At 49.8% G+C, this 19139-nt stretch overlaps 1 long non-coding RNA gene across 1 annotated transcript in view; it reads left to right on the top strand.

The window, feature by feature from the left end:
• The window catches only part of LOC138261560 (uncharacterized), an 85302-nt gene extending 66474 nt beyond the window's left edge, over window positions 1-18828 (top strand). The window contains exons 2-3 of the long non-coding RNA XR_011199114.1: window positions 15388-15483; window positions 18695-18828. This is a non-coding gene — a long non-coding RNA (uncharacterized lncRNA). The remainder of the gene's footprint in view (window positions 1-15387; window positions 15484-18694) is intronic.
• Window positions 18829-19139: the final 311 nt, after the last annotated feature.

The raw sequence follows: 19139 nt of genomic DNA, 5'->3' as shown, positions 1-19139 counted from the left end.
CGCTTACAACAGGACATGATTGAAAATCTTATAGTCAACATACTATGATTTGTGAAATAAATTAAATCAATTCAATTTAACGACAAGGAGGGGACAACATACTAGATATGCTTAAAAATGTCATTTTCATAGGCAGCATAAAATGGAGATTGCCAAATGCATAACACGTTGTCATTTATGCACATATGGAAGAAAAGAGAGAGTGACCAACATCACATTGCAATACTATTGTCCAGAGATAAAACAGGGCATCATAGGAGTTGTAGTCATTTCTATTCACCATTCACAACACTTGTAAAAATCCATGGTAAGATATATGCAGTGAGAAGGAACACACATTTACAACATGTACACACATATGTGAATGATGTAATTAGGTGAAAAGGACACTCAGGAGAACTATTCCTTCATGTGGAAATTGATGGAGTTTGAAACCTGTTTCCTTGAGTACAACATCATACATTGAATCAAACAATCTGGGCAAATGCAAGGGATGATGCATGGAAAACAATACACATTATGACAAAGCATATTGATCATTGTTAAAAAGAGAGATACAACCATAATGCTACTAATTTGATGATAATATTTATTTTGATAATTTACGTTTTGATTTATGTGTTTTAATAAGGGTCTAAAACCATTATCATCAGCTAATGTAAGGGCAAAAACTACATTCCTGATTAGGGAGATATTAAGACCAATTTACCGGTCTCCACTCCACCGGGGATTCCTGTCAAGTCTTCGGGATGTAGGATCTGCAAGACTTTCTCCTCCCAAGGAATAGGTTGTAATGGGGGGGCTGGGAGAACCACCACCAATCCTCTGTGCCGCCATGTGATGCTTGAAGACCAAGGAACGCACTCCCCCCACAGGGCGTTCCACCTCTTCCTAATCTCCTCCTGTGTGCGCAGGTTGTTTGCTACAGCATGTATTCTGGCAACTATTCTGGCCCACAGTTGACTCTTCTGTCACATGGTTGTATTTTGTACTTGGGCTTCAAACAATAGTGGCTCTACTCTGATGATTTCATCCACTATGACTGACAATTCTCCCTCTGTAAAATATGGATTCCTCCTCACTGCCATAGTGAGTAACTAAAAAAAATTAAGTAGTGGTCCACAAGCTGATGAAAAATGTAAAAATGAAGCAAATGAAAAACCAACAGAGGGAGTAAAAAATAACAATAACTTGACTCCTGAGTGGTAAAGTCAGCAGCAAAATGGTGTCCTGCAGTGGAATGGTAAATGATCATGGTCTGAAATGGAGGGTGTTTTATAGTGTGGTTTGCAGGTGTTCACAATTGAATTGGCCAGTATACATCAGGTGTGTGCTGGTAGCATCCCTCCAATAGCCCCAGTGTTAGAAATCGGGTCTTTGGTTGGCAGTCAGGTTACCCCCTGTCCAAGCAAGGGCCCTCACTCTAGTCAGGGTAAGTCACACACAATCCAAATTATCCTGTTCCCACCCTCTGGTAGCTTGACACTGAGCAGTCAGGCTTAACGTAGAAGACAATATGTAAAGTATTTGTGCAATAAATCATGCAATAACACAGTATAGCACCACACAAATACACCACACAGTGTTTAGAAAAATATATAATATTTATCTGATAAGATGCAGGTCAAAACAATTAAAATGCAATAAGTACATGTTAGGATATCACTGTAAAAGTGATAGAAAGTGTCTTAAGTCTTTTAAAAGCAAGAAATGTCTCTTTCAAGCACAAAGTACCTGGTTTGCGTGTAAAATCTCTGCAAAGAACCACAGAGGAGGAGATGCGTGGAGACAAAGGGGGTGTGCGTTGATTTCTCGGGCTGCACACGGCGATGCGTTGTTTCGTTTTCACGCAGGGACGGCTGTGCGTGGATTTCCAGCGCTCGGTCGTGGATACTCTTCGGGTTGCGGGGTTTTCGGATGCCCCGGGGATGATGTCTGGATTTCCTGCGCTGGCAGGACAAAGTCACAGGAGCTGCTTTGATCTGGTGGGCATTGCGGGGACATTTCTATTCCACAGCAGGCGCTGCGTCAGTTCCTGTCTGGAAGTCGGGCTGTGTCGTTCCGGCTCGGCTGTGCATCGATCCAGTGGGCCGTGCTTCAAATTTCTGGTTGCTACGCTGGCACTGCGTCGATCTTCTTGGTGCGAAGTCAGGCTGCGTCGTTCCGGTTCAGCGTGTGGTGAATTTTTCACAGCGGTGCAGGCTGTGCATCGAATTTCGCCACACAAGGAGTCCTTCTTATAGAGATGAAGTCTTTTTGGTCCTGAGACTTTAGGGAACAGGAGGCAAGCTCTATCCAAGCCCTTGGAGATCACTTCTCACCACAGCCAGAGAGCAGCAAGGCAGCAGGCCAACAGCAAGGCAGCAGTCCTTCACAGAAAGCAGACAGGTGAGTCCTTTGGGCAGCTAGGCAGTTCTTCTTAGCAGGATGCAAGTTCTGGTTCAGGTTCTCTTCTCCAGGAAGTGTCTGAGTTGGTAGGGGCAGATGCCCTGTTTAAATACCCAAATGTGCCTTTGAAGTGGGGGAGACTTCAAAGTGTGGCTTAGAAGTGCACCAGGTCCCCTTTCACTTCAATCCTGTCTGCCAGGGTCCCAGTAGGGGGTGTGGCAGTCCTTTGTGTGAGGTCAGGCTACTGTCCTTTGACATGGAATTGTCAGGCCCTCCACCCACCCAGCCCAGGAAGACCCTTTTCAAAATTCAGATGTATGCAAATGAGGCTGAGTATCCTGTGTTTGGGGTGTGTCTGAGTGAATGCACAAGGGAGCTGTCAACTAAACCCAGCCAGACGTAGATTGTAAGGCACAGAAGGATTTAAGTGCAGAGAAATGCTCACTTTCTAAAAGTGGCATTTATAAAATAGTAATATTAAATCCAACTTCACCAGTCAGCAGGATTTTGTATCACCACTCTGGTCATATTAAACATGATCTTCCTACTCCTTTCAGAACAGCAGATACCACTCAAACAATATATGAGGGCAGCCCCAATGTTAGCCTATGAAGGGAGCAGCGTACAACGAATGTGTACGCTGTGTACACATTCATTTTTATAGCAGTGTGAAAATGAATTTAGGAGTTTTACACTAGCAGGACATGTAAACTACACAGATACATGTCCTGCCTTTTGCCTTCACAGCACCCTGCCCTATGAGTTACCTAGGGCATACCTTAGCGGTGACTTATATTTAGGAAAAGGGGAGTTTTAGGCTTGGCAAGTACTTTTAAATGCCAAGTCGAAATGGCAGTGAAACTGCACACAAAGGCCTTGCAATGGCAGGCCTGAGGCAAGGTTAAGGAGCTACTTAAGTGGGTGGCACAATCAGTGCTGCAGGCCCACTAGTAGCATTTAATCTACTGGCCCTGGGCACATATAGTGCACTTTACTAGGGACTTATAAGTAAATTAAATAGTCCAATTGGGTATGATCCAATGTTACCATGTTTAAAGGGAGAGAGCATATGCACTTTAGCACTGGTTAGCAGTGGTAAAGTGTGCAGAGTCTTAAAACCAGCAAAAACAGTATCTAAAAAGTGGAGGGAGGCAGGCAAAAAGTTAGGAGTGACCACCCTAAGGCTATTGGGTCTATCACCCAGCCATTGTACTGTGACCGACTCCTGCTGTCAAGAAACCGCCATCAGAACAACACCAGCATGATTATGAAATCTAAATATACTCGGCACAATCCCACTGTTGTAACGGCGACGGATTATTGTTAGCCAGTATTGGAATCCACAACATCAGAAGTGGGAGACGGCTTACACAGCAGACTCAGAGGCGTAACAAAGGTCCCTATAGCCCCCACAGTGCGGGGTGGGGGCCTCAGCACAGTTATCTGGCATGAGAGGTCATGAGTGAGTCTGGAGGGGGCCCCTCCATGTACTTTGTAGAGGGGTCCCCTCAAGTTTTGTTACGCTGGTGGGCGAACTCCACTCTGTTGATGTGGACAGAGGTTCAGCCATCATACATCTAAAGACTGCAGTCAGAACGCTTTCAGCTTGACAGAGTACTTGAACCTGCTGTCATGGCGGGACGACTGAACTCCCATCAAGATCTAAATGAGGCCCTTAGTGGTCATAACCTAATCTGCCTTTCCATTGCATTGATTAGGCCAGTCCAAACAGGGAAATGTAATGCAAGCAGTGGGTTGACCCTGCCTGATCAGGGTTAGAGATTAAAATGGTCATCAACTGTGCCAGAGGATTTCAAGGCGAAGTTGTTTCATAGTAATACCTATTTTTAATTCACAATGAGTCTACGAATATTGAAATTCTAGGAGGTTTTACCTCCCCAAATAAGATTTAACACTGCAAGGAGTTAAAAAGTTAAAAAGGGTATTGTAGGGCTTGCTAAAAACAAGGTGCCAGGCCTGGATGGGATCCGTCTTGAATTGTATGGCTATGAACCTTAAGTCTGCGCACCTTTACTCACTTAGATTATAAATGAAGCAGTAAAGGAGGAGGCTCTGCCATTCTGGTCTTCATCAATGATACCTGTTTTTAATAAGTGAGAAAAATATAATCCCCAGTGTTACAGACCAATATAATTTATTGACCCTGTTGTCAAGGTTATAGGACACGTGGTCCTTAATAGAATAAAAGTTTGGGCTGATGAGAATCATATATTATCAGATCTGGCAAGATCCGGTTTAGAATTGACTGGAATACTAATGATCAGTGTTTGAATTTTTATCTGATCATTAACAAGTATACAGTTGCTACATCTGGGTCTATCTATATGGCCTTTGTGGCCTGAGTTTGGGCTTTGACAGACTTCATAGAAATACATTTTGGAGCATCCTCTTGACACTGGATGTGGATCCGAATATTGTGTATTTTCTATGTGAGTTATACACAAATACATCCGCTTCCATTTGATATACTAATGATTGGTCCTGTTCCAAGACATTTAAGACCAAAAGAGAGGTGCATCTAGGCTTTCTTCTAGCTCAATTTGTGTTACCCTATAAATAAATAATTTCAAAAAAATCTTATCTAAAGGTTTTGATTGCCCACATGTTGGGAAATGACCACTTCCAGCTTTGCTCTACACGGACAATGGTGTTCTACTTGCTAGACCGCATGAGGACTACAAAAGCTTTTGGATTTGTTTGTTGTTTTTATGAATACCTTGGATTTGGCTACCAACTATAATACATTATTTACTATGATGGTGGGACCTAGGTACACTAGATCTGGGACTTTTCAAGTTCAGGGTGATGTGTTATCAAGGTCTCCTGTCTGTTCCTATTTTTTTCAACTCAATGGGTATGTGGAAGCCTTTACTAGGAGAAAAGAAAACATTGCTCCTGAGAGCGATTTTAATCAGTCTCTGGTTTTGTGTCCAGGTTGGGAAAGGAACCATTGGAAGCAAAATGTCTACCTTTAGTTGATAGTGATATTTGGGAGTATGTAGATACTATGGGGGTGATTCTAACCCTGGCGGTCGGTGTTAAAGCGGCGGCCAACCCGCCAACAGGCTGGCGGTCAAAACAATGGAATTCTGACCCTGGCGGGAACCGCCAGCACAGACAGCCACTTTAACACTCCGACCGCCACGGCGGTACAAACAAACAGCGCGGCGGTCACCGCCAACAGCCAGGCGGCAGACAATGTACCGCCCACACTATCACAACTCACCAATCCGCCACCTTTTCCGGGGCGGGAGCACCGCCGATAAAAACACGGCGGAAACAGACTACGAACGGGAAAACGCACACCACTACGCACTCCAGGAAGAAGGAGGACAGCATGGAACCCGAATTAAACATCCTACCTGCTCTCGTCTACCTTCTCATCTACCACGAGTACGAAGTCCGGCGCAGACGACAACGGTGAGTACTGCACCTACGACACACAGGAGGGGGGAGGACTAAAGGTTACGGGCACACACATATGCGACCCCCCCCCCCAACTATGTACACACCAATGCAGAGCAACAAGTCACAGTGACACCACCCAAACACCCCTGAAAAATGCTATGACATAATCAAATTTGGAATAAATATTTATGTACCAAAAAGCTCCTGAAAATTATCGTACAACCATGAAAGATATTTACAAGAAAACAAATGATATACACATCAGTGTATAACTGAAGTAACAAGTCCTGCACATCCTACGAATTCATCATGTCCGTGGGGCAAAGTTTTGAGAAACAAGGGCAAAGCCCACACAGGAGACCTGAGTCCTTTGGAGAGAACACTGCAGGGGCATCAGATGTAAAAACTACAGGCACCTCAGGGGGAAGGGAAGGGGGGGGGCACCACAGCCACATGAGTCCACGACGCCAGATCCACGAGGAGCCACCATGCCCACTGTACCATCCTGGGGAGTGCAAAGCCACAGTCTCTCAATGTCTCTACGGTGGGTGGGCTGCCCACCGTACCATCCTGGGGAGTGCAAAGCCACAGTCTCTCAATGTCTCTACAGTGGGTGGGCTGCCCACCGTACCATCCTGGGGAGTGCAAAGCCACAGTCTCTCAATGTCTCTACAGTGGGTGGGCTGCCCACTGTACCATCCTGGGGAGTGCAAAGCCACAGTCCATCAGGTGGATGACAGTCTCCACTGGTCAAGGAGGAGGCATGGTGGGCACAGTGAACCATAAACAGTGCTTGAGACGGCGGTGCCCAGCGGAGCGGTGCTTGAGAAGAAGGGCCCAGCGGAGCGGTGCTTGAGACGGCGGTGCCCAGCGGAGCGGTGCTTGAGAAGAAGGGCCCAGCGGAGCGGTGCTTGAGATGAAGGGCCCAGCGGAGCGGTGCTTGAGATGAAGGGCCCAGCGGAGCGGTGCTTGAGACGGCGGTGCCCAGCGGAGCGGTGCTTGAGAAGAAGGGCCCAGCGGAGCGGTGCTTGAGATGAGGGGCCCAGCGGAGCGGTGCTTGAGACGGCGGGGCCCAGCGGAGCGGTGCTTGAGATGAAGGGCCCAGCGGAGCGGTGCTTGAGATGAAGGGCCCAGCGGAGCGGTGCTTGAGACGGCGGTGCCCAGCGGAGCGGTGCTTGAGAAGAAGGGCCCAGCGGAGCGGTGCTTGAGATGAAGGGCCCAGCGGAGCGGTGCTTGAGATGGCGGGGCCCTCTTCAGCGGTGCCTATCTTCACGGCGGGGCCCTCTTCAGCGGTGCCTATCTTCACGGCGGGGCCCTCTTCAGCGGTGCCTATCTTCACGGCGGAGCCCTGTTCAGCGGTGCCTATCTTCACGGCGGGGCCCTGTTCAGCGGTGCTCTTCTGCACCGCGGGCCCTGTTCAGCGGTGCTCTTCTGCACGGCGGGCCCTGTTCAGCGGTGCTCTTCTGCACGGCGGGCCCTGTTCAGCGGTGCTCTTCTCCACGGCGGGCCCTGTTCAGCGGTGCTCCTCTCCACGGCGGGCCCTGTTTAGCGGTGCTCTTCTCCACGGCGGGCCCTGTTCAGCGGTGCTCCTCTCCACGGCGGGTCCTGTTCAGCGGTGCTCTTCTCCACGGCGGGCCCTCTTCAGCGGTGCCTATCTTCACGGCGGGGCCCTGTTCAGCGGTGCCTATCTTCACGGCGGGGCCCTGTTCAGCGGTGCTCTTCTGCACCGCGGGCCCTGTTCAGCGGTGCTCTTCTCCACGGCGGTGCTCTTCTCCACGGCGGGCCCTGTTCAGCGGTGCTCTTCTCCACGGCGGGCCCTGTTCAGCGGTGCTCCTCTCCACGGCGGGCCCTGTTCAGCGGTGCTCTTCTGCACCGCGGGCCCTGTTCAGCGGTGCTCTTCTGCACGGCGGGCCCTCTTCAGCGGTGCTCTTCTGCACGGCGGGGCCCTGTTCAGCGGTGCCTATCTTCACGGCGGGGCCCTGTTCAGCGGTGCTCTTCTGCACGGCGGGGCCCTGTTCAGCGGTGCTCTTCTCCACGGCGGGGCCCTGTTCAGCGGTGCTCTTCTCCACGGCGGGCCCTGTTCAGCGGTGCTCCTCTCCACGGCGGGCCCTGTTCAGCGGTGCTCTTCTCCACGGCGGGCCCTGTTCAGCGGTGCTCTTCTGCACCGCGGGCCCTGTTCAGCGGTGCTCTTCTCCACGGCGGGCCCTGTTCAGCGGTGCTCATCCAGCAGGTCAAGGGAGCCAGACCTGGCCTGGACTCCCTGCTCAGTCGCCCTCGGACCGTGACGTTTCTGGACCCTTCGGGGACGGACTCCTGGCCTCTTTAGTGTCCTCCTTCCCAGCTGGGATGTGACATGTGGGGTCCACCTTCTCCGCGCTCCTGCTGTCCTTCCGCTCCTTTGATGGGGCTCTCGGGCCCTTGCCTCCCCTAGATGGTGTGGCTGGTGAAGTGGCCGCACATTGCTCCTTGGGGGCAGCCCTGTCAGTCCTCGCACGGCGGCCCTTGTTTTTGCGGGTCCTCTTGCCGGGGGGGGGGGCTGGACGTGTCCTTGCTGCTGATCGATGTGTCACTGCTGGCAAAGGGTGGACTCCAGATCCCATGCACAACAGTGACACTCGAAGCTGGGCTGGTGGTGGCTGCGGTGCTCTTGGGACTCTTTGCAGATGGAGGGGGGAGCTCATCGGAGGGAAAGAGGTCAAGACTAGCCATGAAAAGCTTTTTAGGTCCAAGGTAAAGGGTAGGAGAAGTGGTGATGGGAGTGGAGGAAGAGGATGTGGTTGTAGGAGAGTCAGGTGTGCTATCATTGGGTGAAGGTGCTGGTGCTGTAGGCTGTCGTGAGGTGGATGTCTGTTGGGTGGGTGGCTGCCTGCGTTTGTGTGTCTTGGAAGAGGGGGTGACAGACACAGTGGGAGAGGACACAGGGGACGTGTACATGGCAGTGGGGGTGGTGACTGCACGAGTGTGGACTGTACTGGAGGGTGAGGTGGTGATGGAAGCACTGGCTGATGTTGGGGTGCATGCAGGTGTGAGTGTAGACGTCACAGGGAGGGAGAAGGGAGACGAGGAGGAGGGGGACACAGAGGTGGTTGTGACTGTTGGAATGTCTGCATCTGGGTGTTGCTTGGGTGAGTGTTTGTGGGATCTGTGGTGCTTGTGTCTGGATGAGCTGCTCTTGGGTGTTGAGGTGTCTGCAGGCTGGTCTGATGGTGTGGATGGGATAGGCTGAGGAACAGGAGACAGAGACAGGCTGGAGGCAGTAAGAAGAGGGAGGCTGGAAACAGGGACAATGGCTGCCGTCAGTGCTGAGGCCAGAGCAGTGAACGCTCGTTGTTGGGCAGCCTGACCCGAATGAATGCCCTCCAGGTACGCATTGCTCTGTTGCACCTCCCTTTGCACACCCTGGATGGCATTCAAAAGGGTCGTCTGCCCGACAATGAGCGTCCTCACCAGGTCAATGAGCTCCGCACTGAGGGCAGCAGGGGCAACAGGGGCAGGGGCTGAGGTGCCTGGGGCGAAGGAGACGCGCGCCTTCCTGGGCGAGCGGGCACGGAGCGTAGGCTGAGGGGCTGCTGGGAGGGCGGTGCTGGTGAGCTGGGTGGCGGCTGTACCTGTAGAGGCGGGGGGCCCGGATGTTGCCGCCACCGCTAGGGAGCTCCCATCCGAGGACGTGTCGCTGTCGCTGCTCTCACCAGCGGTCCCCGTCGTGGTGCTCCCCTCGCCCTCCGGATCACTGGTGCCCTCGGTGTCTGTTCCTGGGCCCACCGGGGCCTTGTGTCCTGCAGCTCCCTCGTGCTCCGATGCCAAATCTCCTCCGCCTGATGATGCTAATGCACACATGCACAAGAAGATGAAGAAAAAGGGTGGGGGGAGAAAAAAGAAGACCAGGATGAGTGCATGCAATGTCAACACCGTTGGCGGAGAGGACAGACACAGGAGCCTCATGCACTAAGCCGCGCATTCGGGGTACACTACTCAGTACTACTGACTAGGACAACAGGCCAAGAGACGTCAAACGCGCACATGGGTGATGCTGGACCTTCAATGGCTGTACTTGTCACCCTACAGAGGTGGGGGCTGGGGGCACAGGGCCATGCCTAAGGGAGAGGACTACACTACAGAAAGCGCCCTGGCCTAATGTCACCCACAGCCCTCCTCCCCCACCCAGACGCCTCCACTGCGCAGAAAGATAGGAGAATGTGCTGATACTCACCCCCTTGTGTCTGCTGTGATGTCTTAAAGCGCCCATCCAATTCAGGGTAGGCCACTGCCAGGATCCGGGACATCAGGGGGGTCATGGTGCGACTGGCACCCCTCCTAGGTTGGGAGGCCATCCCCAGCAGTGTTTCTGCGGTCTTCCTTGTTCCGCGGCGGATGTCCTTCCACCTCTTGCGGCAGTGGGTGCCCCGTCTGTTGTGGACCCCCAAGTTCCGGACTTCCTTGGCGATGGCACGCCAAATCTCGATCTTCTGATGGGCGCTGACCTATTTGACATGTACAGGGTGGAAAGGAGGAAATCATCAATGACCTGCATGTTAGATGTGATTGGCCCCCCCCACCAACTTTGCCATATGGCACATGCTCTCATCTGTCGTGCGTTGCACTCCTCATTCGCCCCCCACCCCACCAACTTACATCCACCCCAATCCACACAGGCATAGCCCATTCCATGTGCACCCGGTGTACTCACTTGTTGGTCTGGAGGACCGTAGAGTAGCGCATACTGGGGGAGGACCCCATCCACGAGCTTCTCCAACTCTTCAGACGTGAAGGCAGGGGCCCTTTCCCCAGTCGCAGCAGCCATTGTCACTTCCAGACCGAGGTCACAGCAGCACTTGCAGTATAGGTCCTCTCCTGTGGATGATCAGGTCTCGAGTGATCAATCAGCTAGGAAATGGCGGTCACGCCCGCGGCGGTGCGTACCGCGGCGGTGCGTACCGCGACCGCCGGCGCACATCGTCATTGGCTCCTGAAACCCATAGGGTTCAATGTTAACCAATGCGGCTTTGCGCCGCGGTCTTCGACCGCCTACCGCCACGGTGTGCCCCGCCAGCGCATTGACCTCACATCCCATTGTCCCACTTCACAGGTCAGGCAGCCGCCATTTCAAGGGCCTACATGGCTTAATTTTGACTGCGACACACAGGCCTTGCATTGCCACACATACACGCCTTTCAACCCATTGCCATTCTTTAACTGTGCAAGCTGTCTGTACGTACCTGTGGTTTGCCTGACTCTGTGCTCCATGTTGTCCTTCCTAGGCACCGTCCGCTGGGACTTGCGAGGAGAAGGACGAATCCTTGCGTGTACCGACCGCTGGTGGACCTGTCAACAATGGAAGAACGCCATATAATACTTCGATACAGACTTGACCGTGCCACTATCCATGAACTGTGTGCCTAGCTGGAGCCAGCCCTGATGTCCCCCATCCGCCAACCCACAGGGATTCCCCCTCTGGTGCAGGTTTTGTCAGTCCTCCATTTTTTGACAACAGTGGCCATGTCATCTGGAATGTCTCAGCCTATGTTTTCAAAGATTTTGAGCAGAGTGTTGTCTGCCCTGATGAAACTCATGCGGAGCTACATCATTTTCCCAGAGGAGGGTGACTTGCCTACAGTGAAGGGTGATTTCTATGCCCTTGGACATATCCCCAACATCATTGGTGCCATTGATGGGACCCATGTGGCTTTGGTACCCCCAAAAGACGATGAGCAGGTGTACAGAAACAGAAAAAGTTATCATTCGATGAATGTCCAGGTGGTCTGTTTGGCTGACCAGTACATCTCCCATGTAAATGCCAAGTTCCCAGGGTCAGTGCATGACGCGTATGTTATGCGAAATAGCAGCATCCCCTATGTGATGGAGCAGCTACAGAGACAACGTGTGTGGCTAATAGGTGACTCTGGTTACCCCAACCTGCCTTGGCTACTGACCCCAGTGAGGAATCCCCGGACCAGGGCAGAGGAACGGTACAATGAGGCCCATGGGCGAACTAGGAGGATCATCGAAAGGACCTTTGGCCTCCTGAAGGCCAGGTTTAGGTGCCTGCATATGACAGGGGGATCCCTGATGTACTCACCAAAGAAGGTGTGCCACATCATCGTGGCCTGCTGTATGCTTCACAATCTGGCATTGCAACGTCAGGTTCCTTTCCTGCAGGAGGATGGTGCAGATGGTGGTGTTGAAGCAGCTGTGGAGCCTGCGGAGAGTGAAGAGGAGGAAGACTCAGAGGACGACACAGACAACGGGGACAGAGTAATAGAACAGTATTTCCAGTAGCACACAGGTAATAATCACCCATGCCATTTTACATTTCCTGAAAGCCTCCTGCATCTCAACTTTGTCGATTTCCCCCCAGAACTATTAAGATGATGTTTGATTTTCCCTTCCCTTTTCTGTGCTGTATGAGCCACTGCGTGACCTCGGCTTGGTTGGCCCATGGACTAATGCTAAGTTACCTCGGTATGTGTAATTCACAATGTTAATAATACGTAATTGATATGTAATGTGTCATACATTTGTAAATAAGACAGGCTGAGTCCTGATTGATTTCAGTGCAATGTGTGATTTATTATTAGTGCATAGATATTGGTACATGATAGTGAAACAGTGATGGGTGGGGGTGGAGTAATGTCCATGGCAGAGTCCAGTTCTCAGTCTCACAGGTGCATTGTCCATATGCCTGTGGCAGGATGGAGCAGGGGCAGTTCAAGGTTTGACAGGGTGGCAATGTGGAACAGTGGGAGGACTTCAGGGGGTATGTGATGCTGGCGGGGGTCTTGACATCCTACTCTGTCGTTTTTTTTAATCTCAGGCTCCTTTTGCGGGGCGGTTGTTGTTCAGCAGGAGGTGGGGTTCTGGTGGGCTGTCGTTGTGGTGGGGCTTCCTGTCCACTAGCGCCGGCGGAGGTGGTAGGCTGTTCCTGTTCCTGGCTAGTGACAGGGGCCCTGTTTGATGCCACATGGTCCCGAAACGTGTCCTCTATACGGTTCAGGGCCTGGACTATGCTCCCCATAGCGGTTGAGATGTTGGTGAGTTGGTCGCTGAACCCCATGTAGCGTTGCTCCTGCTGTGCCTGGATCTCCTGGAACCTGGCCAGTACCGTCGCCATCGTCTCTTGTGAGTGGTGGTAGGCTGCCGTGATGGTGGTGAGGGCCTCTTGGAGAGTGGGTTCCCTGGGCCTCTCCTCCCCCCCCTGTCGCACAGCAGCCCTCCGAGTTGCCCTGTTTCCCTGGGCCTCTGTCCCCTGGACGGTGTGCCCACTCCCACTGCCCCCAGGTCCCTGTTGTTGTTGGGTTGGTGGGTTACCCTGGGGGCCCTGTAGTGGTAGACACACCGCTGCTTGACCTGTCCTAGAGACAGAGGCATGGGCCAGCTGGGTGGGAGCTGTGCTGTTGTTCCCAGAGGGGGTTGGGTCTGCAGTGGCCTGTGTCTGGGTGAGGGGAACCGACTGCCCAGAGGTCCCCGATGGTCCGGGCTGGTCGTCAGGTTCCAGGTCGACAGAGCTGCTGTCATCACTAGGGGCCTGTTCCGGGGGTGGGATGGACATTTCTGGTCCCTCCTGACCGGTGTGTTGTCGTTCGGGTCCTGCATGGCGTAAGAGGGTATGGTTATTGTTTCTGTGTGTGCATTAGCTTGCGTTTTATGGGTGCCCTTGTCCCCCAGTGCTGGCATTCCCTTGGGGGAGGTGTTGTGAGGGTGTTTTGTGGGGGGGGGGGATAGGTATGTGCAGTGGTCATGCTTAGGTGATGGGTGTCCATAGTTTGGGGATGGCATGCAGGGGTTGGTGTTGGGTGGGTTGTGCTGGAGAGACATTCTCAGGGAGGATGTGTGCTGGGGGGTTGGGGGTGAGGGTGGGGGTTAGCATGCTGGGGGGGGGGTGAAGTGGTTGGCCTTGTACTTACCAGAGTCCATTCCTCCGTGTACTCCAGCGAGGCCATCAGGATGCAGGATGTTTAGTACCTCTTGCTCCCATGTTGTGAATTCGGGTGGAGTGGGTGGGGGTCCCCCGCCAGTCTTCTGCACTGCGATGTTGTGTCGCGAGACCATCGAGCGCACCTTCCCCCGTAGGTCGTTCCATCGTTTGCGGATGTCCTCTCGATTTCTGGGATGCTGTCCCACCGCGTTGACCCTGTCCACGATCCGCTGCCAGAGCTCCGCCTTCCTTGCTATGGTGGTGTGCTGAACCTGTGAGCCGAAGAGCTGGGGTTCCACTCTTATGATGATCTCCACCATGACCCGGAGTTCTTGGTCCGAAAAGCGTGGGTGCCTTTGTGGTGCCATGGGGTGGTGTGTATGAGGTGTGGGGTGGTGTATGTGATGATGTGTGTGTTGGTGTGTGGTGCTTTGTGCTTCTATGTGGTGTGTGTGATGTTGTGGTGTGCCTCTGTGTGTCTGGCTATCTATTCTCTGATGTGTCTCTCTCTCCTTCGTCTCTGGTTTTTGTTGGTAGGGGTTTGTGGGTGATGTGGGTGTGTGTTTTATATGGTATTGGATGTGTGGGAGTGGTGTGTGTATGTGTTTCAGGTGTGTGCCTTTCAAATTGTCCAATGTGGTAGGGGTTTGTAAAGGTGTGTGTATTTTGACCGCGGCGGTGTGAACCGCCAATGGAATACCGCGGTTGAATGACCGCCGCGTGGATTTGCGGGTCATAATGGGATGGGCGTATTTCTGTTGGCGTGGCGGTGGAGGTTTTGTCTTCTCCAGTTTACCGCTGGCCGCTGATGTGGCGGACTGCAGTGGAGGGCGGATTTTTGGAGGTTTTGCAGTTGTGGGTCAGAATGTCCGTGGCGGCTGACCGCGGCCGCGGCGGTATTGTGGCGGCCTTCTGACCGGCGGTAAGCGGCTTTTACCGCCGAGGTCAGAATGACCCCCTATGTCATTACAGGCTATTGAAATGAAGTTAATCAATTGCCTGTTGGGTGTTCCCCACGGTACTCCATCCTGTATAGTTTGTGCATCCTCTTTTAATATGGGATACAGTTTGGACACAGCCTGAAAAAAAATTAGACGGGGAGATATTAAAGGATTGCCTCCCCCTTGATAATGCACATCACATCTCATGATTTAAATACATATAGAATTTGTTGATTTTTTTTTGGGTCGCGTGACCTGTTTGAGTGTCCTGGAGTAATCAGAGAATGTAATCAGGCAGGAAACAAAAAATATTTGGTGACATGGCACCAAGCAGATAGATAACATCAGAAACTATCTAAACAGTGTGTGCGTAGGTACTTGCCTTTCAAAACAGTGCCTTATATAGAGCCTTATCTCACACGAGTAACTAACAGCAACCATTGTTTTTGTTTACATGGATTAGGTTTAACCTGTTGCATTTGGAATGAGATCAACCTTGTGGCCGCAATCATATATCTCCATACAATACTATTCATTTTGTCATGTTATGCGTTTTTATGCTCAACTTAGAAAATATTTTATTATTCCACTTTTAAAGGGATGAAATTGTAATCAAGTGTGTCCAGCCTTAATGATTTTACAACTTTTGATTATGATTTTAATATTTGTATTTTTAATTTTATGCTAATGATCTTTTCTAAATTTGTATACATTCAGAAATAAAGATGATGATGATTTGGAGCAACAACCCCATCTATGGAACATAGAAGGATTCTCTGGGCTTGCCTCACTGGATCGAGCCAGATGAGACAGGTATGTGTGTGACTTGGAAGAAGAAACACCTTAACAAAGACTGACCAAGTGCATGGCTACTCCTGTTACCAGAGCAAAATGATGCCTGACTGCTGTGATTAGCTCTTGCAGAGGAGAGATGAAGCCTAGCAAAATTCTCTTGTTGTGAGCATGGTTTGTCAGAGAAGATCCCTTACAATGAAAATTGTGATTGTTCTACTAGGAAACACTGGGAGAGGCTATCCCATGGAAATACCCTAGGCTGTTTTCCTTATTAGTGATAAGGATACTAGCAATCTCTACTGTGATATTCTGTACAGTATTACATTGTGTGTACACTAAGTAAAATACTATTTCTAAAGAATAACCATCCACTGAACATTTATTTATTGGCCTGTATTGGTTGTCATATCGATTTGTGAGTCTCTAACCCCACACAAGCTCTCTGAGTAAGCCTTGGACTGCTTGGCCTCGCTACCCAGAGGGGCAAGTGCTAAAGGGGTGTACTTTGTGTTTAGCTTTGGGTCCAGCAGTAAAGTTATATCCCCAAGCACCAGTAGTAAATGCCTCTTATTGATACAGTGAATCAGTTAACCACTGACTACTCAGGGAGAACTTCAAAAGTTTTACAATACAAAAAGCATAGAGTACAATAGACCAAATACCCCTCCTGAGGAATCAAATAGGTAGCATAGTTTACTCTCAAACAGAGATAAAAAAATATTCATAGTAGGTCTTTTCTCTCTAACATCCATGTAAGAAATTACTGAGATTCAGCAAAGCCAATACCACAGTCCAGTGAGTGGTCTTAGGTACTGAAATAACCCATAGCAATGAGGTAACATAAGTCATCCCCACTATGGGTAGGAATAAAGCACTGGGATCCAATGACTGCCTGTGTAATTGTATGATAAATGTGCAATGGTAATGCCCTAACCACCTTGAGGTAAATCATGACAGGAAATATATGCAAGTACTACTGAATACCAGTAGCAATAGTACCTAACCTGGAAAAGATTATACTCAAGGAGTCCTCATAGAGACCTTTCTCACCCTTAAACTTAGGTGACAAGATCATAACCAAGCATGAGAATCAGATTAGGATCATACGGTCTTCTGGAAACCTCCCTCAAACTTAGGAAACTCTTTGATGTAGTGGCCGTGGCTCATCTCAACTGGCGCAAGGGTAAGCGGCAGCACTAGATATAGTGAAGGACTTTCAGCTGTTGGACTAGACCTCCTTGTATAGAATACTAGAGATATACAGATAGTGTATGTCTTTACACTAAAGACCTACCTACACCACAACAAGAGGTGAAGGAACTTCTAAATGTATGAGGTACACTTTTGAGTCTAAAAGTCAAATAGGCAAAGTTCTGTTTGTCCCCCTCAACTGGAATGTGCTAGATAGACACCCAACCATTATTTGACCCAACTTACTGTGAATACAACATTCAAATGCAAAGGGATCCAAGACTACCAACTAGACTCAGACCTGATGAGGGGGAACATATATAAAGCCTTGGGGGCCACTAGAGACTCAGTACGTTTTTGAAAGAAACTATTTGTGTTAGCAATTCCCTCCTTAAAAGAGTTATCTGGAAAAATGAGCCCCTGTCTCCTAAACACTTGAGTCGAAATTTTTGTCCATGGAAGTATGCCCGGATGATATCTGGGGAAGTTAGAAAAGCACACCCGGGAAAGGATTATCCTAAAATTGATTGGCATAGCTAAATATTGCTGGACTAGATACCTCCAACTCTATGTAATGAGAAAGGCATGCCCCAGAGCTACCACTGGGATGTTTGAGTTAGTGGATAGTGGCAGAACTGAACATCAACACAGACTTTTGGGACTGTTATTCTTTTGGCATTCTAGGAGCCATGCACTCCTCTGTGCCCCTCCACATGAAGGTTAGGTTATAGGATAGTATCACATTTATATTTCCTTCTAATAGATGCCTTGGGGAAACCACAAACAGGAGCACATACATGGTGGGAGGAAAATGTCCATAAGGAATTTGGGGATGAAGAATGGGATAGACTAACATCTTATGTAACTCAAACCCCCTGGAATATTAGGTTCAAAATTATACAATTCAGTTTCCTTCACCACACCTACCTCACCCCTATCAGATTGCATAGTACATTTGGTATGTACTACATCAGGTAACTGCCCTACATGCCACTCCTGTGATGCTGACTTTTTCCATATGGCAGACCTAACCAGTTATGGAGATTAAGTTGTCTCAGATATGAATGCAGCCCTGGACAACCAAATTTTGGTCTCCCTTGAAGGGTGCTTAATAGGGCTATTTGTCAAGCACTCACCTGATGTTCCTGAGGGAGCCAGCTGCAGCATGTGATGCGTAGATCCCAATTCCACCACAGGGTTCAAACCACTCAACAATTATAGGTTTAAGTGACTCCAACCCAACTGGGAAAAGTGAGATGGAAAAGAAATAGACTCAGCTTTGGGTTAAGTCCACCATCCAAGGTCTTGTCAAGTAGTCAGTCCATGGTTAGCCTTCTTTACAGTTTTGTGTAAATAGAAATACACAATAGTGAGCATGAATGGCTACAATTTGGAATATCTCAGTCCTCCTACCACCTGCTATGTTAGAATAACTGGAGTACCTGTTGATTCCCTCGTTCCCGCCTACACCTGTGTTGTGTCAAATATAAGTTGGGAATAGAAGAAGACACTGGTAATTACTGGAATAGTCAGTACCTGAGGAAGTTACATATAATATGATTCAAAGCCCCCATTGAGACAACATATATTTCCGGTTATATGTCTGCTGCTTAATCGTACCACAGATATGTCACTGTATACCTATGGTAGGCAATTACATAAGAAACAATAATGGCAAAACACACAGGTAACTCAATATTAATAAGCGGCTGGTTAAAGAAAAAGCAACAAATGAACTGCATGTAACAGAAAAAAAACAAGCAACAATAGTTTTGCTCAACACATTGCGTTACAGGAACTTTCAGTCCAGGCTTTTAGTAAGGTAAGTCTATTCATTTTGTAGGAGGAACCTTTCCCCACAAGTAGCACAACTTCACTCTTTTTTGCAGCTCCTACTAAAATGTAGGAGCTGAGGAGATATAGCGCCAGTTGCACTCAACAAGCAGCCCCTTTAACGATAAGTACCAGATATGCAAGTCCAGAATGTTACCGCCTTTTTACATGGGTACTCAATTCCTTTTTTCCTTGTATTTTTCAGATAGCAGGAAAGATCAGTAACAGAGATGAGGGAATAGGAGACGAGTATGTCGGACAGCTTTCGGGACCAGAAAACAGAGCTTTGGCAGTAAAGAAATCTACAAGAGCCCAAAGGAGGTCGGGAAAAAGAACAACAAGAACTCATAATTCCTTGAAAACGTCCAAATCGCTCCTCCCCCAGCATGGCTACCCATTCTTGCAAGACTTCCATACTCACGAGTATGCGACATATACTCGGAAGTGCAGGGAATAATCAAGCATGCCTACGATTGTGGTAAGTTTACAATATGCGCACCACATGCATAGCAAAGGTTGTGAAGCACTTGGCGATATCGGAGTATGGGATGAGCGCAACATGTGCTTCTGTCACTGTACCCACTGGCTAAAATGGCCCAGTCAGTCCAGTCTCCAGTGGAGGTCAGCTCCGTACCCTCCTCCAACTCAGC

Source organism: Pleurodeles waltl, chromosome 10 (genome assembly GCF_031143425.1).
Source record: "Pleurodeles waltl isolate 20211129_DDA chromosome 10, aPleWal1.hap1.20221129, whole genome shotgun sequence".
NCBI lineage: Eukaryota > Metazoa > Chordata > Amphibia > Caudata > Salamandridae > Pleurodeles > Pleurodeles waltl.
The sequence above is the reverse complement of the archived record's forward strand: the minus strand, read 5'-3'. Positions and strand labels throughout refer to the sequence as shown.